Consider the following 27897-nt stretch of genomic DNA (forward strand, 5'->3'; position numbering starts at 1 on the left):
AGTCCCAATAACTAACAAACAGGAAGTCCCCATCCCTAACAAACAGGAAGTTCCTGTCCCTGACAAACAGGAACTCCCTGTCCCTGACAAACAGGAAGTCCCATTCCCTGACAAACAGGAAGTCCCCATTTCTAACAAACAGGAAGTCCCATGCCCCATCAAACAGGAAGTCCAAATCCCTAACAAGCAGGAAGTCCCCATCCCTGACAAACAGGAAGTCTCATTCCGTGACAAACAGGAAGTCCCCATTTCTAACAAACAGGAAGTCCCATGCCCCATCAAACAGGAAGTCCAAGTCCCTAATAAACAGGAAGTCCCCATCCCTGACAAACAGGACGTCCCATTCCCTGACAAAGAGGAAGTCCCATTTCCTAACAAACAGGAAGTCCCCTTCCCTCAGAAACAGTAGGTCCCCGTCCCTCAGAAACAGGAAGTCCCCATCCCAAACAAACAGGAAGTCCCAGTTCCTAACATATGGGAAGTCTCCATCCCGAACAAACTGGAAGTCCAAATCACGAAGAAACAGGAAGTCCCAATAACTAACAAACAGGAAGTCCCCATCCCTAACAAACAGGAAGTCCCTGTCCCTGACAAACAGGAACTCCCTGTCCCTGACAAACAGGAAGTCCCATTCCCTGACACACAGGAAGTCCCCATTTCTAACAAACAGGAAGTCCCATGCCACATCAAACAGGAAGTCCAAGTCCCTAACAAACAGGAAGTCCCCATCCCTGACAAACAGGAAGTCCCATTCCCTGACAAACAGGAAGTCCCATTCCCTAATAAAAAGGAAGTCCCCTTCCCTCAGAAACAGTAGGTCCCTGTCCCTCGGAAACAGGAAGTCCCCATCCCAAACAAACAGGAAGTCCCAGTTCCTAACATACAGGAAGTCTCCATCCCGAACAAACAGGAAGTCCCCATCCCGAACAAACAGGAAGTCCCAATCACGTGCAAACAGGAAGTCCCCATCCCATAAAAACAGGAAGTCCCCATCCCTAACAAACAGAAAGTCCCTGTCCCTGACAAACAGGAACTCCCTCTCCCTAACAAACAGGAAGTCCCATTCCCTAACAAACAGGAAGTCCACTTCCCTCCGAAACAGTAAGTCCCCGTCTTTCAGAAACAGGAAGTCCCCATCCCAAACAAACAGGAAGTCCCAGTTCGTAAGATACAGGAAGTCTCCATCCCGAACAAACTGGAAGTCCCATGCCCCATCAAACAGGAAGTCCAAGTCCCTAACAAACAGGAAGTCCCCATCCCAAACAAACAGGAAGTCCCCATCCCGAACAAATAGGAAGTCCCCATCCCTAACAAACAGGAAGTCCCCATCCCTAACAAACAGGAAGTCCCAATCACGTGCAAACAGGAAGTCCCCATCCCATAAAAACAGGAAGTACCCATCCCTAACAAACAGGAAGTCCCAATCACGAACAAACAGGAAGTCCCAATAACTAACAAACAGGAAGTCCCCATCCCTAACAAACAGGAAGTCCCTGTCCCTGACAAACAGGAACTCCCTGTCCCTGACAAACAGGAAGTCCCAATCCCTGACAAACAGGAAGTCCCCATTTCTAACAAACAGGAAGTCCCATGCCCCATCATACAGGAAGTCCAAGTCCCTAACAAACAGGAAGTCCCCATCCCTGACAAACAGGAATTCCCATTCCCTGACAAACAGGAAGTCCCATTCCCTAACAAACAGGAAGTCCCCTTCCCTCAGAAACAGTAGGTCCCCATCCCTCAGAAACAGGAAGTCCCCATCCCAAACAAACAGGAAGTCCCAGTTCCTAACATACAGGAAGTCTCCATCCCGAACAAACTGGAAGTCCCATGCCCCATCAAACAGGAAGTCCAAGTCCCTAACAAACAGGAAGTCCCCATCCCAAACAAACAGGAAGTCCCAGTTAATAAGATACAGGAAGTCCCCATCCCGAACAAACAGGAAGTCCCCATCCCGAAAAAACAGGAAGTCCCCATCCCTAACAAACAGGAAGTCCCAATCACGAGCAAACAGGAAGTCCCAATAACTAACAAACAGGAAGTCCCCATCCCATAAAAACAGGAAGTCCCCATCCCGAACAAACAGGGAGTCCCAATCACGAACAAACAGGAAGTCCCCATCACGAACAAACAGGAAGTCCCAATAACTAACAAACAGGAAGTCCCCATCCCTAACAAAGAGGAAGTCCCTGTCCCTGACAAACAGGAACTCCCTCTCCCTGACAAACAGGAAGTCCCTGTCCCAGACAAACAGGAACTCCCATTCCCTGACAAACAGGAAGTCCCTGTCTCTAACAAAGAGGAAGTCCCAGTCCCTAACAAACAGGAAGTCCCCTTCCCTCTGAAACAGTAGGTCCCCGTCCCTCAGAAACAGGAAGTCCCCATCCCAAACAAACAGGAAGTCCCAGTTCCTAAGATACAGGAAGTTCCCATCCCGAACAAACAGGAAGTCCCCATCCCGAACAAACAGGAAGTCCCCATCCCTAACAAACAGGAAGTCCCAATCACGAGCAAACAGGAAGTCCCAATAACTAACAAACAGGAAGTCCCCATCCCATAAAAACAGGAAGTCCCCGTCCCTGACAAACAGGAACTCCCTGTCCCTGACAAACAGGAAGTTCCAATCCCTGACAAACAGGAAGTCCCCATTTCTAACAAACAGGAAGTCCCATGCCCCATCAAACAGGAAGTCCAAGTCCCTAACAAACAGGAAGTCCCCATCCCTGACAAACAGGAAGTCCCATTCCCTGACAAACAGGAAGTCCCATTCCCTAACAAACAGGAAGTCCCCTTCCCTCAGAAACAGTAGGTCCCCATCCCTCAGAAACAGGAAGTCCCCATCCCAAACAAACAGGAAGTCCCAGTTCCTAACATACAGGAATTCTCCATCCCAAACAAACTGGAAGTCCATATCCCTCAGAAACAGGAAGTCCCCCTCCCACACAAACAGGAAGTCCCAGTTCCTAACATACAGGAAGTCTCCATCCCGAACAAACTGGAAGTCCAAATCACGAAGAAACAGGAAGCCCCAATAACTAACAAACAGGAAGTCCCCATCCCAAACAAACAGGAAGTCCCAGTTCCTAAGATACAGGAAGTCCCCATCCCGAACAAACAGGAAGTCCCCATCCCGAACAAACAGGAAGTGCCCATCCCTAACGAACAGGAAGTCCCAATCACGAACAAACAGGAAGTCCCAATAACTAACAAACAGGAAGTCCCCATCCCTAACAAACAGGAAGTCCCTGTCCCTGACAAACAGGAACTCCCTGTCCCTGACAAACAGGAAGTCCCATTCCCTGACAAACAGGAAGTCTCCATTTCTAACAAACAGGAAGTCCCATGCCCCATCAAACAGGAAGTCCAAGTCCCTAACAAACAAGAAGTCCCCATCCCTGACAAACAGGAAGTCCCATTCCCTGACAAATAGGAAGTCCCATTCCCTAACAAACAGGACGTCCCCTTCCCTCAGAAACAGTAGGTCCCCGTCCCTCAGAAACAGGAAGTCCCCATCCCAAACAAACAGGAAGTCCCAGTTCCTAACATACAGGAAGTCCCCATCCCGAACAAACAGGAAGTCCCCATCCCGAACAAACAGGAAGCCCCCATCCCTGAGAAACTGGAAGTCCCCATCCCTAAAAAACAGGAAGTCCCAGTCCCTAACAAACAGGAAGTCCCCATCCCTAACAAACAGGAAAAAACAGGAAGTCCCAATCGCTGACAAACAGGAAGTCCTAATTGCTGACAAACAGGAAGTCCCATTCCCTAACAAACAGGAAGTCCCATCCCTAACAAGCAGGAAGTCCCCATCCCTAACAAGCAGGAAGTCCCCATCCCTAACAAACTGGAATTCTCCATTCCTGAAAGGAAGTCCCCATCCCTAACAAACACGAAGTCCCAATCCCTATCAAACAGTAAGTCCCCATCCCTAACAACAGGAAGTTCCCATCCCTAACAAACAGGAAGTCCCAATCCCTAACAAACAGAAAGTCCCCATCCCTAACAAACAGGAAGTCCCAATCCCTAACAAACAGGAAGTCCCCATCCCTAACGAACAGGAAGTTCCCATCCCTAACGAACTTCCTTTTTGTCAGGGATGGGGACTTCCTGTTTGTTGGGGATGGGCATTTCCTGTTTGTTAGGGATTGGGACTTCCTGTTTGTTAGGGATGGGGACTTCCTCCCCCTCCCCACCATCACCGAAAGCAGCTCCGTGGAGGCAGCTCATGCTCAGCAAACACAACCAGAGTGGGTGCTGCAGGAGCTGCTGTTGCAGGCGCCCCTGCAGGGCTCTAGCACCCTGCTCCAGAGCGAGGGATAGGGGAAGCCCCCCGGTCTTTTTCGGGGGCCCAGAACTGCCCAGCTTGCAGAGTGGAGACAGCTGCGGGCCCGGCCTGGGCAGCCCCCTAGAAACGGGGGAAGGGAGGGAGGCAGGCCTCCGGCTGTTCGGCCTAAGCAAGGGGCAGTCCCTGCCTAGGCCAGGCAGGGACTCTCAGTCTCCATAGTTGCCTGTGGCACAGGAAGCCGTGAACACCGAACTGGAAACACAGACGCTCAACTACTGGTTCCTCGTGGAAGTGATGAAAAGGAAGCGCAAGTATAGAGCGGCTTGCGTTGCTGCGTCTGGCCTCTGGCGGAAGTGACGGGATGTAACGCTACGGAAGTGACAAGAGGGAACTAGAAGTGTAGCAGAGTGGCTTCTAGCGAGGCTGTTGCCGGCGCGCCGCCAGGGAAGAACAAGTGCCCTCAAAACCTGAGCAGCGCCGCCACCGGCCAAAGCATGCCTTGCGCCCTCCAGGATTTCCCGCCCGAAGCCAAGCAGTGCGCAGGCGCAATAGCGGCCTACTGAACATGTGTGGCAGATTGGCTAATTTTAAGCCAAACTGGTCTATCTCAAAGTTGTTTGGCTTAAAAAACATGGTTTGGCCATTCGGCTTATTTCTGGCTTTTTCACCAGCCATGAAAATCCAAATAAGCCAAACTGGCACATTTCTGGCTTTTTTCACTAGGCCATGAAAAAGCCAAATAAGCCAGACCACTTTTTTTTTAGTCACCACGTGCATCATGTCTCAGAGTGCCTCCCTGACGTCATCATCTTGTCATCAACGTGACACACAGAGACACAGAGCAACTCCAAGTGTCTCGCGCCTCTCCCTCTTTTTTTCCTGCCATGCTCAAAGTTGAACAAAGAAGAGAACAGAGGAGCTCACCCCCATTCTGGCTTTTTTTTTTTTTTTTTTGGCTTTATTTGTCTTGTTTTGGCTATCTTTCGGATTTTCAATCTGGCTGCGTGCCCAGTGGCCCACCCTGAAGCCTCCGTGTTGGTTTGAATAGCCTGGCAGCTTCTGAACTCCCCCCCCCCACTCCACTGCAGAATGGAGCCCCCAGGAATGAAGGCACCAAGTGGGGGGCGGGTGCAAAGGGAGAGCGCATGATTTTTTAAAAAATGATCTCTCCTTCTCTGTATCGTGCTTTGCACTCTGCTCCAATTATTCTATAAAGGGTTGCACATTATTCTGAGGCTTTTTTGTTGTGGTTCTTTTTTTAAAGTCAAGCAATGGCAGGCACGTTCCTTCTACCAAGTCAGGTCCTTGGTCCCTTTCGCTGCGTATTGTCTACTCAGCTGGCAGCAGCATGTCACAGTCTCAGTGCCTGGGGGGCAAGGATCTTTGGCTGCTGCCAGTCCTCTGGGACTGGCCTGGATGGACCCCCCAGGATACCCTCCCAGTGACTTGTCATGAAGGCAGCTCTGGAGATGCTTAAGGGCTCGAGAGTGTGGGGGAGGGATCTTTGAGAGCATAGGCAGCTGCCATAGACTACCGAGTCAATGTTGTCTACCCAGACTGGCAGCAGCGGCTTCTCCAAGGCTGCACTGCAGGCTCCCCCAGCCCTGTCTTGGAGATGCTGCTGCCAGGGAAGGAACGTGGGAAGGGAACTTCTGCAAGCAGGCGGGCGGGTGCTCCTCCCAGAGCGGCCCCATCCCCTGAGTCTCTTACAGTGGTGCATGCGTGCGTGTACCTGTATCCCTCAGCCAGCAAGGAGCCATTAGCTGTCTGGCCAGTAGGCTTCTGCAGCAAATACAACTCCCTCTTTATGGCAGGCTGGCTCCTTCTCCAGCCCTTCCCAAATCTTCACTCCACCCTGTCTCTTCTCCTCATCCGGCTAAAGACAGTCCTCGATCTCGGGGCTAAGCGATTTGCACGGCTGAAGTGCAGCCCCGAGCATGGAAAAACTGCAAAGGGCCCCTGATGCAGCTTGGGAGGAAATAGGACCCGTTCCCAGAAGGGTCCCCATGTGCAGCATGTCTGTCAAGGTCTTGCCTCTGAGCCGCAGAAGGAGTCTCGTGGTGGACTCTGGCTGCTGAGCATGCGCAGCAGGCAGCCTTTCTGCTTTGCAGGAGCCAGACGGATCGGGTCCAGCCCGTGATCAGGACATCAACCCTGCCTAGACCCTGAGCTGCGCGTGCAGCCTGCTTCCCACGCTTTGCATGCAAGCACAGCAGCAGCCGTGCAGGTTTCTTGAAGAGCTTTCCTTGGGTGAAGCCCCCCACACCCCTACTCTGCTGCTCTCTTCCTGACTCTTTCCCCCTGCCAGCTCTGCTTTGCATTTGAATGGCAGACTGCCGGGGGGGGGGGGGATGGGGAGGGAGGGAGAGAGAGAGAGAGCGCACCCCCTGCCAAGTTCTGCCAGGGCCAAAACCAGCCCCTGCCAGACTAAGAAGTCATGGTAATCTGCCCCTTCTTGTCACAAGCATAGGAACATAGGAAACTGCCACATACTGAGTCAGGCCATTGGTCTATCTAGCTCAGTATTGTCTTCACAGACTGGCAGCGGCATCTCCAAGGTTGCAGGCAGGAATATCTCTTCTGGAAAAGTTTGTATGGATATGTGCAAAAAGACAAGAGTATCACTTCTAAACAGCAATGGGACAAATTGTGGAAATGGACATCGGACGTAATCCCCCCGATTACCTGATGTGCCTTGTAATCCCCCACCCCCGAGTTACAGTACTACCTGCATATACTTCATAACCTTGTGTGTTTCCAAATCCTTGTCTGTAAATCTTTGTAGATATATCATGTACAAACAACCACTTTGTATATAATTGTGCTTTGGCAACGTACTGTATGCTTTGGTAGTTTGTTGGTTCAATAAAAAAATCTTGTCCTATTAAAAAAAAAAATCTTGTCCTATCTTGGAGAAGCCAGGGAGGGAACCTGAAACCTTCTGCTCTTCCCAGAGCGGCTTCATCCCCTGAGGGGAAGATCTTGCAGTGCTCACACATCAAGTCTCCCATTCCTATGCAACCAGGGCAGACCCTGCTTAGCTATGGGGACAAGGCATGCTCAGCCACAAGACCAGTTCTCCTCTCCAGGCTTCAGTGCCTGGCAGCCTCTCCAGGTAACTTGGGGCTGGGAGTGAGTCCTGCCTGAAACCTTGGAGAGCTGCTGCCAATCAGTGCAGACAGTCCTGAGCCAGATGGCCCAAGGTCCTGACTCAGCAGCACAAGGCACCTTCCTCTGGCTCTTTCCTGCACCGTTCCCTTTCCCATCCTTCCCTAGCTCTGTGTTCCCTGCTGCCGGGAATCACACCCTCCGTCTTATTCTGCCTTTTTGGACAATTGACCATTTCAGGACAAGCAGGACTCCGGATATGGCTGCTCTGCAATTCCCAGGATCCGCAGCCATCATGCCTTGTGTCTGGGAATGCTGGGAGTTGTAGTTCAGGAACATCGGGGTGCTGGAGGCTGCCTCCCCCTGCTGGCTCTCTTTGCATGCTGAGCCTTATGCTGGCAGCACAGGGTGGGGTAGTGGTTAGAGACAAAGACACACTCCCCGCTTCAAATCCCCACTAAGTCACACAGCTGGCTCTGGGCTCCCCGCTCTCTCTCAGCTGAGCCTGCCTCACCAGGCTGTTCAAGATAAAAGGGGCAAGGGGGGGGGGGCAAGGATGAGGCCTCTCAAACGGTCTCCCACCTCAATGGAGGCAGCTTAAGTGAAGGAGAGCCATTTAATTCCACCTTGCCCTGGTGCTGGAAGGCTTTCCTTCTTTCCTCTCCCACCTTCACAGCAAGTGCTGCACCCCATGACAGCCAGAAGTTCTCACACTGGGAGAAAACAGAAGCTGTTCTCTCACAGGTGCTTCCTAAGGCTGGCATGTTGGTCTTGGATGTGCCAGAGAGTCTGTGGAAAGGCCCACCAGAAGAACCCCACACCTGCCCTTGGTCTGTGAGGCCCCAATCAAGAGGGGGAGGATGGAGTGCTTGGAAGGAACCCACAGAGATGCTCCTCGGGGTGGGAAAGGCGAGGGCAGGGGGAGGGTGCTGCACTGAAGAGGGCTTGGTTGGTTCTCTGGCCCCCAAGGGAAGACCCTGCCCTAGAAATGATCTAGAAGCAGGGGTAAGCAGCAAGGTGGCCAAATTTGCAGCTACCAAACTCTTTTGGGTAGTGAAATCCAAAACAGGTTGTGAGGAGCTCCAATGCTGACAAGTGTAAAGTGATGCACATTGGGACGAAAAACCCCAAATTCAAGTCTATGCTTATGGGATCTGACCAGGAGAGGGATCTTGGGGTGGTGGTGGACAGCTCGTTGAACATGTCGACTCAATGTGCAGCAGCTGTGGAAAAGGGCAATTCCATGCTAGGGATCATGAGGAAGGGGACTGAAAATAAAACAGCTAATATTATAATGCCCTTATTCAAAAACTATGGTACAGCCACACCTGGAATACTGTGTACAATTCTGGTTACAACATCTAAAAAAGGACATAGTAGAACTGGAAATGGTGCAGAAGAGGGCAACCAAGATGATCAGGGGCCAGGAGCACCTTTCGTATGAGGCAAGGCTACAACACCTGGGGCTATTTAGTTTAGAAAAAGACAACTGCGGGGAGACATGATAGAGGTCTATAAAATCAGGCATAGGGTGGAGAAAGTGGATGGAGAGAAATTCTTCTCCCTCTCACATCACACTAGAACCAGGGGTCATCCCATGCAATTGATTGGCAGGAAATCTAGAACCAACCAACAAACAAACAAACACTTTTTCACACAATGCATCATCCACTTGTGGAATTCTCTGTCAAACAAAATGTCAGATATTGCTGTCCTTGGAGCAGCCCCCGTGGATTTACCACAGGTTTCTAAGGAAGAAGGCTCCCTTGTTTTGCATCTTGTCAGGATTGCTCTTCAAAATCGAAGGTTTGATCAGAAGTGTAGCAGCTACAACAAAAAATTTCCAGACATTTAAAATACATTACAAAAAGAAGAACCCAAAAAGAAGAAATACGGAATGCACAGAATGCTCACATACAGAACAATTTAAAGGTAAGAATAAATTAAACTGGCTATCAATAACGTGGAGCAAGAAAGCATCACAGTCCATGGCAAGCGAACCGCTCCTTCCACAGTGAATCTTTTCTTCAGACTTCATCTTTTTTCTTCCAGTTGCAGAAAGTTCTCCTCTTTTCTTTGGAGGCTACAGGGGAGAGGTTACCAGCACTTCACCCTGACCATAGGACTTCAGCTCCTATGTCCCTACATCACTTATTGTAAGAACAACTTTCAACCTGTCTGAACAAGTCTCTTTTGAGAGGAAAACCAGAAGACTTTTAAATAAATAGAGTCACCTTAACTGTATATCTAACATCCTAATAAGGGAGTAAAAACATCTAAATAGGAGTTGATACATACCTCTTTGATATTAGTCACTTTTATACACTTTGGATTTCTTCAAATAACCTCCTTAGGGATTTACCCACAATCCACATGGCCGTCAATGTAAATCAGTCTGCTAGGGGAAAATTTTCTGGTCTATGGATTGCGATACATTGATTGATTGCTAGGGGGAAAGAAAATCAAAAGCATATCTAGACATAGGTTAATATATACCACTCTGACAGTAGCCACTTTTATAAATTTCCGATTTCTTGCAATATCCTCCTTTGTAGGGATTTATCCACAATCCACATGGCACTGTATACAAGTCAACCTGCTGGGTAAAAAGAGAATATATAGGCATATTAACATTCTTTCATTAATTCAAATAATTCATTTTTCAAAATAAAACATTACCACAAATCTTTAACAAATGTGTTAAATGTTAGTTTCAAACATCACGATAATAGTTTTTTTCAGATTCACTGAACAAATACTCACGCAAAGCAGCTAGGTCAGGAGATCTGCACCAAGAAAAATTCCATTTTTCTCCAATCCAGGTTTAGAATCAGGGCTCAGAAAATCCACTAGTTTACCCATCTGTGACAAGTGAAAAAGGATGCCTGATGGGTGAAAAAACCTGACGAGTAATGTACCAACAGAGCTCAATGAGAATGGCTGGTGAACAGAGCCAATGGTGGTTATTTTTTTTACTCCTGTTTAGAATACTCAGTTTTTAGTTGTGAATGCTCTTTTTTCTTGTCTATTTTATCTTCTGTTTTATTGCATTTAGTAGTGAATCTTTTTTGCATTTATTAGTGGAGTGTGTGCATTTAGTGGTGGTTTTTTTTCCCCATTTAGTAGTGGGCTTTGGGGGGGTTGTTGCATTTAGTAGTGTTTTTTTTTTAATTTAGTAGTGTGGGGGCTTGCATTTAATAGTGGGTTTTGTTGTTGTTTTGCATTTAGTGGGGTGTGTGTGTTGTTTTAATTTAAGAGAGGGTAAGAGGCCCTGAATAGCATTTTGTTGAATATTTATTATTTCATTCATTCATTCATTGGCTCAGGCTGGTTTACATTAAAATAAAATAAAAACACAGAATAAAACAATTAAAATCAAGAAACATTTAAACCAGATTAAATCTAATTAAAATTAAGATTAAAACAAGATATCATTAAAATCCAGGCTGAAGAGATGGTTGTTTAAGGCTCTTGAATAGGCAGGATACAAACAATTTAAACAAACGTATTCTTATTTTTTAGGCATGAACCCTTGAAGCCAGCACAGAATATTCCAGGCTAACTTACCTCACAGGGCCAAGGATAAAATCAGCTCACGCTTGAAGCCTCTATTTGCAGCAGCCAGCCACTGGTTTTGAGACTAATCTTCTGAAAACAAGACCTAAAAGGGTAATGCAGTTTTGCTTGGCATGGCTTGTCTCTTGTCGCCTCCACTGGTCTGTTTTTGAAATCTTTTGGGAAAGAACAAGTTACATAATTTATTTGAAGTGTGAGCAAATCCACGTGATGTTAGAGTATGAGACATTTATGAAGGATGACACCTTAGATTTCCTGAGTAATACATTTTCAGAGTTTCATTTTTATATTCTCCTGTGACAATCAGTATGTAATAAGTATGCTCAGTATTTGTATACATCTTTATATTTTGTATATGTTCTTCAGTTCTCTGATGAAGCCTCATCACGAAAGAGATTGAAACAGCTTGTCTTATCCTCACTGTCCTTGCTCCTTAGGCTCTTTCCTGAAATCTGCTGGGAAAGAACAAGTCAAGTCATTTATTTGAAGTGTGAGCAAGACTTGGTGAATATACTTTTCACAGTTTCACTTTTACATTCTTTTGTGACGATCAGTGTGAAATAAATATGTATGCTCAATATTTACACATATTTATATTTTGAATAAAATTGAAGAACTATAATGAACAAAACTGAATACCGTATTTTATGGACTATAAGACTCACTTTTTTCCTCGAAAAATATCCGCCAAAATTCAGGAGCGTCTTATATGTTTTAACAGTTTAATATGTTAAAACTCTGAAAAACTGGATTAAAATTAAGGTGTGTCTTATAGTCCGTAGCGTCTTATAGTCCGTAAAATACGGTAACTATGTTGAATAGTTCTTCAATTCTCGGACATTGCGCCTCCTCGTCACAAGATTGATCAGGTCAGCTTGTCTTGTCTTCTGTGTCCTCCTCATTCCTTGTGCTCTTTCTTGAAACCCACTGGAAGAGAAAAAGGCATGTCATTGATTTTAACGTGTGAGCAATACCACATTCTTCTGTTAGAATATGAGAAGTTCACTAAGGATGAAATCTTCGATTTCTTGGTAACTAGTTTCACAGCTATTTCATCTCATCTTGCAAAAATCAATGCATAATGAATGCCGGCTGACATCCTGGCCAAATTACCCAATGCAACCCCTATTGAAATTGAGTCCTTCTTTAGAGTAACCATTGAGGGATAACTACTGAGAAACCTAGTCTGCTTGTCAGCCATAACAATACCTATTTGGTATAGATTCTTCAGTGCTCTGCTCATCATAGCAGGCATTAGTCTAGTTCCTGTTTGATTGTCTCTTACACCACCCTGGGAGTTCTATTTTTGACGGGGGTGGGATCCCTTTACCTTGGTCCAGTTCCTGTCTTTGATCCCACCTCCCACACAGGCCTCTTGGGAGGAGAAAACATTCCAAAATCACCACTCCGGCATGGAGGTCATTGCAAATGTGTGCCAACTCTGTTTCTTCTTTCCAAACATGCCACAAAGGGCTGCTGAGCATGCAGCACACATGAAGTGTGTCCTGTTAAAGGCAGTCACCATCTTAGAGGATATCCAGCTTGACAAGGCTGTTGGGAGAATGAAGATGCCTGAAGCTTGTAACATACATGAAGTGTGTTTCATTCCAGGCAGCCACAGAATGAGAGATCATGCTGCCTTCCACAGGTGGTGAGAGAACAAAGCAGCCTGAAGTTTCTACTGATGGCCCCTGGATTGACAGAGCATTCAGGGCAGTGAGGAACACAGCCCTTGCTTTGGCTATCTTGTGCATCGTTGTCGGCTCTTTTAATTCCTTTGTGGCTTGTGTGTCGCTGCCTCTTGGTTCTTCCATGAGACTCTTTTCCTCCTTCCTTGGCTTGTGTGTGGTTGCCGCCTTTTGTGAATTCTGTTGGGAAAGAAGCTAGGTCTTTTATTTTGAAGTGTTGGCAATATTACATGTTTATCTTATAATATGTAAAGATGGCCTAATAAGAACATATAAGAGTTCTGGAATAACATACTTTAAACAGTTGTTTCACTTTTATATTATCTTGCGACTATCAATGTGTTTTGTGTATATATTCGCTGGTCCTGATGAAGGGCCTTATCTTAAAAGGTGCTGGTAGAGCTAGAGATTTTTTCTGTTATATGGTCTCACATGCTGACAATTCTTTTTTTCATATATGGTTTTCTCTTTAGATTGGTCCAGTCAGTATCTTTGAGCCTTACCTGCCACGTTGGCCCTTTGGTAGGAGAAAATGCTCCAAGAGCTGCACTCCGGCCTGGAGATCGTAGGGACACACGCGCCGATTCCGTTTCTTCTGGCCCGGTTTGCCACGCAGGATTGTCAAGGGGACACAATGGAAGAGGCATGAAGCCTCTTCCATTCAAGGCAGCTACCTTCCTAGAGTGTATGCAGCCCAAGAAAAGCATTGCAGGACTAAAGAAGCTTGAAGCTCCCAACACGCGTGAAGCGTGTTCTCTAAATGGCAGAATACAACCTGTATATGGTATTGTGTCTGTTCTTGGCAATTCCCCCAAAGGTCCTTGAAGAGTCATGAAGCCTCTTCCATTCAAGGCAGCCACCATTTTAGAGATGCTGCTATTTCGTGTTGTGATGTGTTTGTCGTGTTGTATGTGCTCTTATTGGACGTTTTTCAATGTTGTGTTGTGAGACGCCCAGAGGACTATTTGTTATGGCGTGGCTCACAAATAGAGTGCGTGATGATGATGATGTTTGGGACAAGAGAGAAGCCTGAAGCTTCTACGCAGCCCCTGGGTTGTGGTTTGGTTTAGCTTGCCCTGTGTGTCTGTGTCGTTGGCTCCTTTCACATCTTCTTGTCTTCTGTGACATTGCCTCTGTCGGTTGTTTCTTGAAATCTGTTGGAAAAGAGCAAATTGTGCCACTCATTCCAAAGTAGGGCAATGTGGCATTTTCTAATCTTATGAGGATGTTGCCAAAGGATTGAGAGCCAGCGTGGTGTAGTGGTTAGAGTGCTGGACTAGGACCGGGGAGACCTGAGTTCAAATCCCCATTCAGCCATGAGACTTGCTGGGTGACTCTGGGCCAGTCACTTTTCTCTCCGCCTAACCTACTTCACAGGGTTGTTGTGAGAAAGAAACCTAAGTCTGTAGTACACCGCTCTGGGCTCCTTGGAGGAAGAGCGGGATATAAAATGGAAAAAATAAAATAATCCATCATATATATCGGAGGAACATTTGAGGTACACTTTCTTCAGTCCTCTGAGGAAAAGCCTCATCCCAAAATGTAATGATACAGCTAGGGATTCTATTCTGATAGATTTTCTCTTGTACAATTAGCATTCTCTTACTGGAGCCTTACCTGCCACGTTGGCCCCTGGGGAGGAAAAAATGCTCCAAGAGCAGCACTCCAGCCTGTGGGTCGTAGGGACACATGCACCAACTCCGTTTCTTTTTGCTAAATTGTCCTCCAAGCGATGTTGTGGGGATAGAACACACATAAAAAATGTTCAGTTAAAGATAGGTGCTAAATTTGAGATTATCCTTCCCTATAACGTTGGCAGTTATAAAGCATCCTGGTGCTTCTATCATGCGTACAAGCCAGCCCCCATTTTAGAGATTATGCTGACTCCCACAGCTGTTTTATTTATTCATTCTTTCATTAAGTGTCTATACCCCTCATCCAGATAGCTCTATGCCATTCACAAATATGAAAAGCTAGAACTCATTAAAAAGAATTTGAGAGAATAGAAAGAGAACCCTCTCTTCTCTTGAGAGAATTAAGAAGCCTGAAGCATGTTCCATTAAAGCCTGCCTGAAAATTAGAGATTATGCTGCCTCAGAAAAGTGTTCTGAGTATCTAGAAGCCTAAGCCTTTTAATGCGCAGGGAGGGTGTTCCATTCAAGCCGCCACTCTCTTAGGAATTATGCTGCCATACACAGCTGTCGGGAGAATAAAGGAGCCTCAGGTTTCTTTGGACAGCCTCAAGTCGCACCAGTTTTCTCAGACTAAAAGGGCCAGTCTGTAGTTACACAGCAGCCCCTGGCCTCAGGGAATGAATCGTTGGCACTTACCTGAATGGTCATTCTCCTCAGAAGTATGGATGGCATCCGAGCATCATGGGTTGTCACGACCTCCTGCTCCGAGACAGGGCCAATCAGAAAGCTTTTTCTCCTGTGACAGGAGGGAGGGCCAGTCCCCTCAGGCTTCAGTCTATTGCCAGCTTTCCGATGCTCCGGCTATAAGAAAACAGTACTAAGGATAGAATACCAGAAAAAGGTATCAAGTAGCACAGGCAAATAGCGGAAAAAAGGAACTGGGAGAAACCTATATCGAAAATCCCCTCCCACAGGGAAGCGGACAAACGTTATAGAAAGGAGCCTCCCCACATCAATATAGGAAAGAGGAAGAGGTGGACAAGATAGGAAATAACAGAAGCATGCCCGAACGGTCGGGTGGGTCGGATGCCATCCATACTTCTGAGGAGAATGACCATTCAGGTAAGTGCCAACGATTCATTCTCCCTCAGAAGAGGATGGCATCCGAGCATCATGGGACATGCCAAAGCCGCTACCCAAGTTGGGAGGGAGACCGTGAGGGTGGGCCTACACAGAGACCACTTGTTGCAGAACCCGTCTGCCAAACGAAGCATCTGCGGATGCCCAATCATGTATTTTGTAAAATTTGACAAAGGTGGATAGTGAGGCCCAAGTGGCCGCTCTGCAGATATCAACCAAGGGCGCCCTGGTGGCGAGGGCTGCAGAGGCAGCAGCGCTGCGAGCAGAATGGGCAGTTATACCCTCAGGAACGACTGCCTTAGCTGCCGTATAAGCCAACCTAATGCACTCACATATCCAACGAGCCAAAGTAGAGGAAGAGACCTTGCGACCCAAAGAGCACTCTCTGAAAGATACGAACAGAGAGTTGGAGACCCTAAAACCCTTGGTGCACCGCAGATAGATTCTTAATGCTCTGCGGACATCAAGGGTGTGCCACTCCTTCTCCTTAGGGGAAGAAGGCTTGGGACAGAAGGAAGGCAGCATGAGTTCCTGGGAGCGGTGAAAAAGGGAGTTAACCTTGGGCAGGTAAGTGGGGTCTGTACACAGGACAACGTACTCGGGATAAACTAAACACAACTCTTTCCTGGCAGACAAAGCGCACAGGTCTGATACCCGTCGGGCCGACGTTATGGCCACTAAAAATAGAACTTTGAATGTAAGGAGCCGCAGTGGCACCGTCCGTAAGGGTTCGAAGGGGGTTTTAACAAGGGCCCGAAGAACCAGGTTCAAGTCCCAAGTAGGGAAGCGATGGACCGGTGGAGGGTTGAGGGCCACCGCACCCTTAAGGAACCTTTGAACATGAGGGTGACATGACAAAGGAGGGGCCCCAGGCACTTGCAGAGTAGAGGAGATAGTGAACATCTGCCGCTTGAGGGTGGCAGGTTTAAACCCCTTATCCAAACCAGACTGCAGAAACCCCAGAACCTGACTGACCGAAGCTAAGTGAGGGTCAGTCCCTACCGAGGTGCACCATGTCACAAATGCTGCCCAAGTGGACTGATAAATCCTGAGCGTTGACGGTCGCCTGGATGCCAGAATGGTGTCTCTGACCGCAGGAGGGTAACCGCATGCCTCTAGCGCGCTCCGCTCAACCTCCAAGCGTATAGGTGCAACCACCGTGGATCCGGGTGGAACAGTGGACCCTGACGCAGAAGCTGGGGATGACAGCCCAGAGACATTGGGGGAACGAGAGACAGGTCGACAAGGTCCGAGAACCACGGGCGGTGTGGCCAATGTGGGGCCACAAGGATGACCTCCGCCCGCTGTTGCCGAACTAATCTGACCGTTTGGGCCAGAATGGGCGTGGGGGGAAAGGAGTACAATAGGCCTTTTGGCCACGGTGTCAGCAACGCGTCTACCCCCTCGACCCCGTGTGACCGGTACCTGGAGAAAAACCTGGGCACCTTGGCATTCTCCGGTGTCGTGAACAGTCCACCAGCGGATAGCCGAACCTTATCGTGATGGCGGAAAAAACCTGCTCGTCCAGTGCCCATTCTGCCTGATCCAGCTGGGTCCTGCTGAGCCAGTCCGCTACTATGTTGGACTTGCCGCTGACGTGCGCTGCCTCTAGCGACCCCAGGTGTCTCTCTGCCCAGTGTAGAAACACAGAGGCCTCGTGCATCAGGGGCCAGGCCCTGGTTCCTCCCTGGCGGTTCACGTGCGCCTTGGCCGTCGCGCTGTCGGTCTGTACCAGAACGTGGCAGCCGGCGAGAAGGGGGAGGAACCAAATCAGAGAGAGGCGTATTGCCCTCAGCTCCAGCCAATTGATGGACTGGAGCCGTTCCTGAGATGACCACAGACCTCCCCATCCCCAAAGGCTGGCATCTGTTGTGACCGTTAAGCGTGTCACCGGAAGGAAGTAGACACCCTTGCCCAGGGCCGGAGACAGCCACCAGTGCAGGGACTTCCTCACCTGAGGAGTTAAGAGAACCCTTTTCCGAGATCGGCAAGCTACCAAGTCCTGGAGAGGCAGGAGTAGCCACTGGAGTGGGCGCGAATGGAGGCGGGCCCAGGGTACTATTCCGATGGTGGAGACCATCATCCCCTGCAATCGGCTGAGGGAGAGGACATCCGAATGGCTGCGAAGACCCGCCCTGCGGCACGCGGCGGACAGCCCTCGCCTCCTGTCTAGGGTGAGGGAGGCCATCCCTGTCACTGAATCTATTATTGCCCCGAGGTGTTGAATCCGGCTCTTGGGGGCAAGGGAGCTCTTCTGGTGGTTCACGAGAAAACCGTGGGCTTCGAGAACCGAGATGGTCTCCTTCACGTCCCCCTGTGCCTTCTGGAGCGATGGAGATCGAATTAAAACATTGTCCAGATACGGGTACAAGTGAATTCCCTTCGTCCGCAAGTGCGCCACCAGTGCTACCATAACCTTGGTGAACACTCGTGGCGCAGTTGACAGACCAAAGGGAAGGGCACGGTATTGAAAGTGGTTCCCTGCATAGGCGAACCGGAGGAACCTCCTGTCCTGGGGGTGAATGGGGACATGGAGGTAGGCCTCCCTCAAGTCCACTGAGGACATGAAGTCTCCCTTTTGGAGAGCCAGTAAGATGGAACGAAGCATCTCCATCCGGAAGTGTTTGACTCGCAAGAACCGGTTCACAAACTTCAGGTCGAGTATGGCCCTCCATTCTCCATTCTTCTTTGGCACTAGAAAAAGCATGGAGTAGACGCCACACCCAACCTCGCCTGGGGGAACTGGCTCGACTGCCTGAATCTTGAGCAGGTGGTGGATGGCAGACACCATTAGGGCGTGCTTGCCCGGCTTGGCCGAGGGAGGGGACCTCAGGAAGCGATCGGGCAGATGGAAAAGAAAATCCAGCCTGTAACCCTGGCTCACGGTTTGGAGGACCCAGGCGTCCGAGCAGGTCGCCGCCCAGGCATGAGTGAAGGACTGCAGTCTGCCTCCCACCTGGGAATCCGGAGGACAGTCATTGTGGTGCCGGACGCTTGAAGCTGGATTTCTGCTGTTGTCCGGGCTGCTGGAACCTGGACTGGGAGTTGCCTCGAAAGGGCTGCTGTGGCCTTTTCCATGAAGGAAACCTGTCCTGTCTATCTTGACGGGGACGAAAGGAAGACCGGAAGCCCCTGAAAGAGGAAGAAGAATTAGTCGTGTACAGTCTGCGCTCTTGACGCTGCCCCGAGGTTGAAGGCATCGCCTTCTTCTTGTCCTTTCCCTCAACTAATACAGGGTCCAATATGTCTCCAAAAAGCTTGCTTCCCTTAAAGGCCGAATTGGCCAAATTGGATCTTGATTTTTGGTCGACCCTCCAATGCTTTAGCCACAGGTGTCGCCGGACCGTGACATCGGAGGCCATGGCCCTAGCCGAAAATTCAGTGGCGTCCAAGGAACTATTGGCCATAAAGGCCGCGGCTTTAAGGAGCTTATTGAGGCCCTGCCGCAAGACTAGTAGCTCGGGTGGAACCAGTGGAAGGAGCTCCTTAACCCACAGCACCGAGGTGCGGGCAAAAATCGAATTGGCCATGGATGCCCGCATAGCCAAGGAGGATGCCTCGTGGGATCTGCACAAAGCAGCGTCGCATTTTTTATCCTTGACGTTGCGCAAGACCTCGTCTCCATCCCTTGGCAAAACAGCGCCAGTCACCAGGGCAGCCACCTCCGCATCTATGGGGGGAACCTGGAGCTCGTCCATAACCGCCTTGGAGGTGGTATAAAAACGTTTAATCCTGGGGGGGGGGCCTTGGCTTCGGTGGGACGATTCCACTCTGAATGAATGATATCCAAGAAAAGTTGGGGGCAAGGCACCACCACCTCCGGTGCCGTCAAAGACGGCAAAACTGCAGGGTCCCCTTCAGGGGGGTCCTGGGGGGCAGGTACCACCCCACCCAGTCTAAGAATCTTGCGGGCCTTGTGCAAGAGAACTGGGAAGTCAGATGGCACAAATAAGCGGTATGGGGCGTGAGGGGGTGGGGCGCCCCCCTCCTCATCTCCTGAAAGTTTGCCCTCTTCCCTATCAGAAGCTGAGTCCTCTGAAGGAGAACCTTCTCCCACTTGTACGGGGGGCGGGGGAAAGTAGCGCTGAGGAGCCCCGGGGATAACACAAGGACTCAACACGGGGGGCCCGAGGTCGGGTGCGACTAGAGGCGCGGTAACTGAAGTGGCCGAGCCTGCAGCAACAACCCCCCCGTTCCCAAAATGGCGGCCGCGGCATGGGCTCCCTCAGTGCCTGAAATGGCGGCGCAGTCGCCTCGGGCGGGAAAGTTTCCCGCCAAGGAAGGGAGCAAGCGCCCAAATTCTTCTGCGACCACCCGCCGTAGCAGAGCAGAGAACGCGGGTGGAATCTCCTCCTCCGCGCCGCCCGGGTTATCGGACGGGCGCGCTCGTTTGGCCAGCGGCTCTGAGGAGGGAGAGCGGGCTGGGGAAGAAGGGGTGGGGGGAAGTTGTGCGGCTGCAACGGACGTTCCGGGCTCAGCTGGTCCCTCCTGAGATACGAGGGCTTGATGCCCCTGCTCAATCAGCGCGACGGGAGCAGTAGCAGAGCCGCCCCTGGAGCAAGCCCCTGTTCCTTAGGCACGACGGGAGCGGTAGCAGAGCCGCCCCTGGCCCCTGGAGAAGGCGCCTTTCGCTTGTCTTTGGAGCCTTTTTTGTCCTTGGAAGCCTTTTTGTGCTTCCTTCGCTTAAGTGGGGGAGGCGCAGGTGCGGGAATGGTCGCTGCAGCCCACTCCCCAAGGCATACTGAAGGCGTCACAGAGTCCTCCGAAAGGGAGGGAGAAACCCCCCCTTCGGGGCGGGAAGAAACATCCGCCATGCAGGATCTCAAGGTTAACCACCGCGGGAGGGGAGCCGCAGGCGGCTGGCACGGACCAATAGCCCGTTCAAGTTCTGTTCTCAGAGCAGCTAGAGCTGGACGCTACCCTGACCGAAACGGCTCAAGATAGAGGAGCAATAGCAGAGAAATAACTCAGGGTAGGTAGATAGAGAAAATAGTAGCCAGAGCAATCTTCAACTATAGGACCTGCCGGAGCGAGACAGGGCGAAGCCTGAAGCCTGAGGGGATTGCCCCTCCCTCCTGTCACAGGAGAAAAAGCTTTCTGATTGGCCCTGTCTCGGAGCAGGAGGTCGTGACAACCCATGATGCTCGGATGCCATCCTCTTCTGAGGGAGAATTTCCTGCTACAGCCCCTGTGCCGTTGCGCTCAGAAGTCCTGCCCTACGCCGTCCATAGTTCCAGCATTTGTCTGCACAGAGCAAGAACGCGCTAAGAGTGGACAGGTTTTCACCGTGATGCAGAAGACTGTGGCGCCCCAGTGTTCTGAGGACGGGGAGAATCTGTCGCGTGTTGCCCTCTGCAGACAAATGCTACAAGTGTGGGCAGTGAGGTGGCCGGGCTTTTGCACACGTCAGCACGGCTGCAGCATCCACAGAAGGGGTTTGAGTTCTTTTGGCAAGATGAAGCCCAAGCAGAGAGATGAACTCCCCACTCAGAAACTTCCTTTCCCCTCCGTTTTGTTGTTGTTTTTTGCACAAGATGAAGCCAAAGCAAGATGAACTCCCCACTCATAAACTTCACTTCCCTTCAGAAACTGGTTTTTGGCAGGGGTCTTGAAGACCGTAATCCCACCACTCTCCCACAAAGTATTCTTTTAAAAAGCCATATCCTGGCTAAGTAGCATGCCTTGAGTGGTTTCCTCCTCCTTTTTTGAAGCAACAGAGATTTATTATCATTATTTTGGTGAGGTAAAAGCCAAGGCTGGGCATGGAGCCCTTCCTTGCTCTGTCCTGGAGAGAGCCTTCCCTCAGAGAATTTTTGCCTGTGAGCTAAAGGTGGGCACAGAGCCCTTCCCCCAGAGGATTAGAAGCAAGCTTAGAGACAGCTTTTTCTCCATGCCTATTTATTAATTATTCTCACTAAACTGCGGAGGTAAAAGCCACTGCTGGGCATAGAGCCCTTCCTTGCCCTGTCTGGGAGACAGCCTTCCCTCAGGGCATTTCGCTGCCCCTTGTGGTTTGTGGTTGGCCTTCCTCAGCAGCCGAGCAGGGGCAATGTGGGGCGTGAAGCCCCCTCGTTCCCTGAGGGGGGCCTCTCCTCCCCAGCCCTGGCCCCCCGCTGCAGTGTGGGGCGTGAGACCCCCTGGTTCCCTGAGGGGAGCTTCTCCTTCTCGGCCCTGCTGGTCTTCCTCCTCGTGCGGCTCTTGCCGCCTCAGGCGTCTCAAATTATTTCTCCATCAAACGTGGCGCGCTCGAGGCGTCGCGAGCTTCAGCTGCGGGAGGCGGAGCCCGCTGTCCAGCTGCTCGCCAATCAGTGATGCGCCTGTCACCCCGCCAACCAATCAGAGGAGTGGGGTAGGCTCCCAGGGGCGCGCGGGGAGGAGCGCAGGAAGCCCGCCAGAATTCCCCCGCCAAGGCTTTGTGGCTCTGCGCCCTCTGCGCATATCTGTAGCGGCGGCTGCGCATGCCCAGTGGCCCGCCCTGAAGCCTCCGTGCCGTTTTGGATAGCCTGGCAGCTTCCGAACTCCCCCCCACCCCACTGCAGAAGGGAGCCCCCAGGAATGAAGGCACCAAGTGGGGGGCGGGTGCAAAGGAGAGCGTGTGGTTTTTTTAAAAAATGGTCTCTCCTTCTCTGTATCGTGCTCTGCACTCTGCTCCAGTTGCACATTCTCCTGAGGCTTTTTTGTTGAGGTTCTTTTTTTAAAGTCGAGCAATGGCAGGCACGTTCCTTCTGCCGAGTCAGGCCCTTGATCTCTTTCGCTGCGTATTGTCTACTCGGCTGGCAGCAGCATGCCAGAGTCTGGGGGGGGGGGGGGCCCGCAAGGATCTTTGGCTGCTGCCAGCTCGGGCTGCCAGTCCTCTGGGACTGGCCTGGACCCCCCAGGATACCCTCCCAGTGACTCGTCGTGAAGGCAGCTCTGGAGGTGCTTAAGGGCTCGCGAATGCGGAGCAGGGATCTTTAAGAGCAGAGGCAGCTGCCGTAGACTACCGAGTCAGGCCCTTGGTCTACCTAGCTCAGTGCTGTCTACCCAGACGGGCAGCGGCGGCTTCTCCAAGGCTGCCCTGCAGGCAGGAGTCTCTCCCAGCCCTGTCTTGGCGATGCTGCTGCCTGGGAGGGAACGTGGGACCCTCTGCAGGCAGGCGGGGGCTCCTCCCAGAGCGGATTCCCCATCCCCCGATTGAATCTCTTACAGTGGTGCCTGCGTGTGCCTGGAAGCGGCTTTTCCTGGGACGCTTTGGGGGCTTTGCAAAGGGCGACTCCACCCCACAACCGCCCCCAGCAGCTTTGCCCACCCCTTGTGCTGCTTTGCTGCTGCTGCTGCTCACCTAGCAAGGAGTTCCGCCGGTCAAGCGCTCCCCCATCTCGTGAAGGTCTCTGCTCTTCATCAACAGCACGGAGCGAAGCATGGAGTGTTTGGGACTGGGCAGCTGCCTGCCTCTCCCCCCCCCCACCTGAAATGCAGAAAAAAAACTTGCTGCCCTCTAAGGAGGTACACCTTAAGGCTTCCTGCATGTGGAAAATGTGCATTGCAAAACAATGTGTGTTTTGATTCTGTGACTTTTATTTATTTAACATTTATATACCAACCAAAACCTGTGTTTCTGGACAGTGTACAGTAAAAACATTACAAATTAAACAACTGAAATGATTAAAACATTAAAATAATTTTAAACCCAACATTGAAAGTATTAAAAGTATAAATCTAGTGAAAAGCCTGGGTGAGCCAATGTCTCCCGTGCCTTTTTAAAAGATGCCAGAGAGGGGAGGCTCTTCTTTCAACAGGGAGCTGCGCATCCCAAAGCCCCGGGGGGGCAGCAGCAGAGAAGGCAGAGCCAGAGGCAACCCCAGACTCACCTCTCTCGATGGGCCTACTTTGGGCTGATCTAGGCGGGTGACGCTTACATTTCAGTATAGCTATACTCTCAGCTTCCATCTTCCAACACCAATTAGTGCTCATTAGTGACCTAGTGCTCTAAAAAGCATGCAATGTGCCAATTAAGGTGGTGATATTACTGCTTATATAGTGCATAGTGGTTTCTGTGATAAAAGGTGTGGGTGGGTATTTAGTTACCCCCAGCTAACTTCTCCATGAGGTACTGATGGAATTGGTCTCCTGAGAGCAAGAGGAGGAGGATGCCAGGCACGCTGAGGAGCAATCAGAGGTGAGAGAGTACTTGCAACTGGTGGCCACAGAGGTGGCCTGCAAGATTTCAGAGATGAACACAGGCCCAAAATAAGCTTTGGGGGTGAATTTATCTGCACACTTCAACATCTGCTGCCTGAAATCAGTGCCCTGAGATGAAGATGAACCAGGCTTACTTGCCTGATGATGTCCCAAGTGAAATAGTTCTCAAGGGCCACCTGCCATTCAGACACTGCTCTCTCACACACACCCCTTCCCCAGTTTAGTTAGCAGATTCTTTTCCGTGAGATTGCTATCCCCCACCCCACCACACACAAGTGAAGAAACATTAAGAAATCCAAATCCCTATTCAGCCTCATGAAACTAGCTGGGTGACTCTGGGCCAGTCACTTCTCTCTCAGCCTAGCCTTCTTCACAGGGTTGTTGTGAGAAAGGAACCTAAGTATGTAGTACAACTCTCTGGGCCCCATCTGGGGAAGAGCGGAATATAAATGTAATAATAATAATAATAATAATAATAATAATAATAAATATTTATTATTATTATTAATATAATAATACAAAGATCTTGTAAGAAGATCGCACAGACTGACTACAAACAAAGGCATGACAAGGTAGCAGGGATGATACACTGGAACATCTGCAAAAAATACAAGCTACCTGTAGCCAAACATTGGTGGGACCATAAAATTGAAAAAGTTGAAGAAAATGAAGATGTAAAAATATTATGGGACTTCCGACTACAAACAGACAAACATCTGCCACACAATACACCAGATATCACTGTAGTCGAGAAGAAAGAAAAACAAGTCAAAATAATCGACATAGCAATACCAGGGGATAGCAGAATAAAAGGAAAAGAAATAGAAAAAATCACCAAATGCAAAGATCTACAAATTGAAATTGAAAGGCTGTGGCAGAAAAAGACCAAAATAATCCCAGTGGTCATTGGCGCCCTGGGTGCAGTCCCCAAAAGACCTTGAAGAGCACCTCAACACCATCGGGGCCACAGAAATCACCATCAGCCAATTACAAAAAGCAGCTTTACTGGGAACAGCCTATATTTTGTGACGATATCTATAACCATTGACAATAAAATTCTGGCATCCCAGGTCCTTGGGAAGGACTCGATGTCTGGATAAAACAAACCAGTCAATAACACCTGTCTGACTGTGTAAACAAGAAATAATAATAATAATAATAATAATAATGGCCTGGTGGATTGGTTTGCCCTATGTGTGGTTCAGTGTCTGGAAGATTTGTGAAATTTGCACCATTACAGGCCCCGTCTCTGGATCATTCCTCCACCGAGTGCTGTTCAAAGGGTTTTGGCATGGGGGTCATAGTTAGTTAATGGCTGTAGCCTACGGGGGCCATGCTATTATTTCATGTATATGCTGCCTGACTCCATAGGCTCTAAGGGGTTAGGGTAGGATCCTACAGGGGTCAAAGTGCAGTCCTCACTGCAACGGGTGGCCACAGAAGGGCACAGGGCATCCCAGTCCTCCTCCAAGGGCACTTCCAGCCAGTCCGGCAGGCCCAAGCAGCTCCATCATCCAGATCCATGCCTTCGGGATCCCTCGAGCGCCACTGGCCCTGCCCATCCCCAACACAGCATCCCTCCAGTGGCTGCTGCTGGTGTCTATCGTATGTTTCTTTTTTTAGATTGTGAGCCCTTTGGGGATAGGGAGCCACTTTATTCATATTTCTCTATGTAAACCACTTTGGAAACTTTTGTTGAGATGTGGTGTACAAGTATCCGTAGCAGCAGCAGAAGCCTGATTTTGCAAGCAGGTCTCCCTGGATTGAGGAAAGGGATCAACGAGGCCTCAGCAGAGAGAAGCGCGCTCATGGCCACCTTTCCCCTCAGCAGGGAATTCACGCTTCTGGACCTCTGACACCCCGAAACCAACCTATCAATTTGACATCGGTCAGGAAACAACCACCAACCATTCACCCCAAAGAAAATCTTTTAATATACAGCTCCAAATGCAAATTTAATTAATTCAAATGTAAACTTATTTACACTAGGAATTATGTATAGGGATGCACACCATAGCTAAGAAAGTAGTAACAGAAAACACACACATATTGAGAGGCAGATTTTACCCCCGGCCCAAAATAAAATAACATCTAGTCTGCAAAAGGCAAAACCTCTGATCTGGCCCTCTTGTGTGGTGGGACCCCTTCTCCGCTCTTCCTAAAGGGAGGCCAAGGCAGACGCTTTGGGCAGAAAAGCAGGTAAGAGCCCCCAATCCAAACCACCCCCACCACCACCCCCAGGGTCAATTTCGGTGCATTCAGCTCAGTCTACACTACTAGCAGCAGCTGCTCTTTGGGGTCTCACTGACTAGCAGGGCCTCGGCCATGGGTCTTTCCCAGCCCGCCTGGGAGATGCTGCCGGGGTGGGAGCTGGGCCCTTCCGCAAGCCAAGCTACGGCCCCATCCCTGGAAGGGTGGCCAAGGACACCCTGAGACACACCCCATTCACCACCGCCACCTGCTGGGAGACAGAGGAATGGCCACAGACCTCTTCTGAACAGCAAGATGCGTTTCTCCCTTCTCGTCAAACCAGAGAGGTCTCTTCGCTGGTGGGCTTCTCAAGTATGGCAAAGGCAATGAACACACTTAAACCTGTCGCATTACTTGCGACGTTTAAACTGATCCTGTCCTGGTTTGATGAAGGGCAGACATTCTTATCCACTGGAGAGGCCACAGATTCCTCTGCCAATACTGGCCCGAGACGCTGTGCCAACCACTTTGCAGCTGAGTGCTTAGGAGCCCAGAGGCCTCCATGTGCGGCTGCTGCTGCTGCTGCCGCTGCCTTTCCCAGTCACGTTTACATCCTTCGATGCAGCGCAAAGCCCCATTCTGTGTCCAGCAAGGCAGGGAACGATGCTGCAGAAATGCACCTGGGCCAGGCAACCCTGAATGCCTTTCCCACAGAGCTGCAGCACTTACCAAGTAGCGTTTTTGGGTTGGTTAGTCTCAACTGTACCACGGGGTTTTCTAGGATGGCCTGGAAGAGAGGGCTGGAAGGGTCAATGCCCTGGTCTACATCCTCTGGGGTGGGCTTCCGGTCTCCCAGCAGCCACTCACAGTACAGTCGACCAGAAAGAAATGGAACACGTCAAGAGGGCACATCCCTAGGAAGGGTCATGCTGCAAAGAAGATGGCGCTGCCCCCACGAGGGAGACTCACCACTGTGTTCTGCTGGTGGTTGTTCCCTCGGAGCGCATCCACCACCTCCCTCTCGTCATATCCCATCTCCATCAAGGCAATGACCGCCTGAAACCAGAAGGGCAGACAGAGGCATGGGCCAGGCCGCGGGGCCAAGCACTTCCTCCCAGCACAGCCTCCAGGGCCTGCAACCCACAAGGATCAGCAGCAGTTGAGAAGGGCGGAATTAATCCCCTCAGGAAAGCAGCCCCTCATAAGAACAGCCCTGCGGGATCAGGCCCTGCAAGGAGGCCCATCTAGTCCAGCGTCCTCTTTCGCACAGGGGCCCACCAGACGCTGCTGGAAGCCACAGGCAGGAGGTGAGGGCGTGCCAGTCTGAAACTCAGCCCGTCTGAAACGCCTGCCCGCTCCCTCACCTCCAGGGATCCACAGAGGGGTCGAGAAACTCATGGCAGACACAGTCTGGCCAGCACCGGCTCCCTAAGTGTGGATTGCCGATTGCAAGCAGGTTTACAAATGGATCGGACTGGGGGGAGGAGGAGAAACGGGACAGCTGCCCAGACCTCCCCCCCCCCAGCCAGTGTGAAGCCCTTCCCCAGCCCCGCTGAGCTGAGTGGCACAGCCATGCACACCCTATTTTCTGCCTGCCAAACCTCTTGTTACCATGTGTGGTCTGGCTCATAGCTCAGCTATCACAATTTATTTATTTATTTTTACATTTATATCCCGCCCTTCCTCCAGAGAGCCCGGAGCGGTGTACTACATACTTGACTTTCTCCTCACAACAACCCAGTGAAGTAGGTTAGGCTGAGAGAGAAGTGACTGGCCCAGAGTCACCCAGCAAGTCTCATGGCTGAAGGAGGATTTGAACCTGGGTCTCTCCGGTCCTAGTCCAGCACTCTAACCACTACACCACGGGGGGGGGGGTGCACACGCGGTGGCTTCGGGAATGGCACAAACACGCCTGCCATCCTTGTGCCAGTCAGGGTTAGGACCACGCATCTCTGCCCCAGCCTGACATCAGCCCCCGGGCCGCCAATGCCGTTGGCACATCAAGCCCAGGTGAGGGGCCACTGCAGCCCAGCCCAGCCTGAGAGCCAGGAAGCAAGAGCCACAGGACTCCAGCAAGCCCCAGAGGCGGACTTAC

General features: G+C 50.4%; 2 long non-coding RNA genes across 2 annotated transcripts; both read left to right on the forward strand.

The window, feature by feature from the left end:
- The first annotated feature begins 10931 nt into the window (after window positions 1–10931).
- On the forward strand, window positions 10932–11605 carry LOC128333220 (uncharacterized). Its single transcript, XR_008310879.1, has 2 exons — window positions 10932–11062; window positions 11407–11605. It is a non-coding gene; the product is annotated as an uncharacterized LOC128333220 (long non-coding RNA).
- An 8280-nt stretch (window positions 11606–19885) lies between these two features.
- On the forward strand, window positions 19886–23104 carry LOC128333222 (uncharacterized). Its single transcript, XR_008310882.1, has 2 exons — window positions 19886–20403; window positions 22620–23104. It is a non-coding gene; the product is annotated as an uncharacterized LOC128333222 (long non-coding RNA).
- Window positions 23105–27897: the final 4793 nt, after the last annotated feature.

The sequence above is a fragment of the Hemicordylus capensis genome, chromosome 7, assembly GCF_027244095.1.
Source record: "Hemicordylus capensis ecotype Gifberg chromosome 7, rHemCap1.1.pri, whole genome shotgun sequence".
NCBI lineage: Eukaryota > Metazoa > Chordata > Lepidosauria > Squamata > Cordylidae > Hemicordylus > Hemicordylus capensis.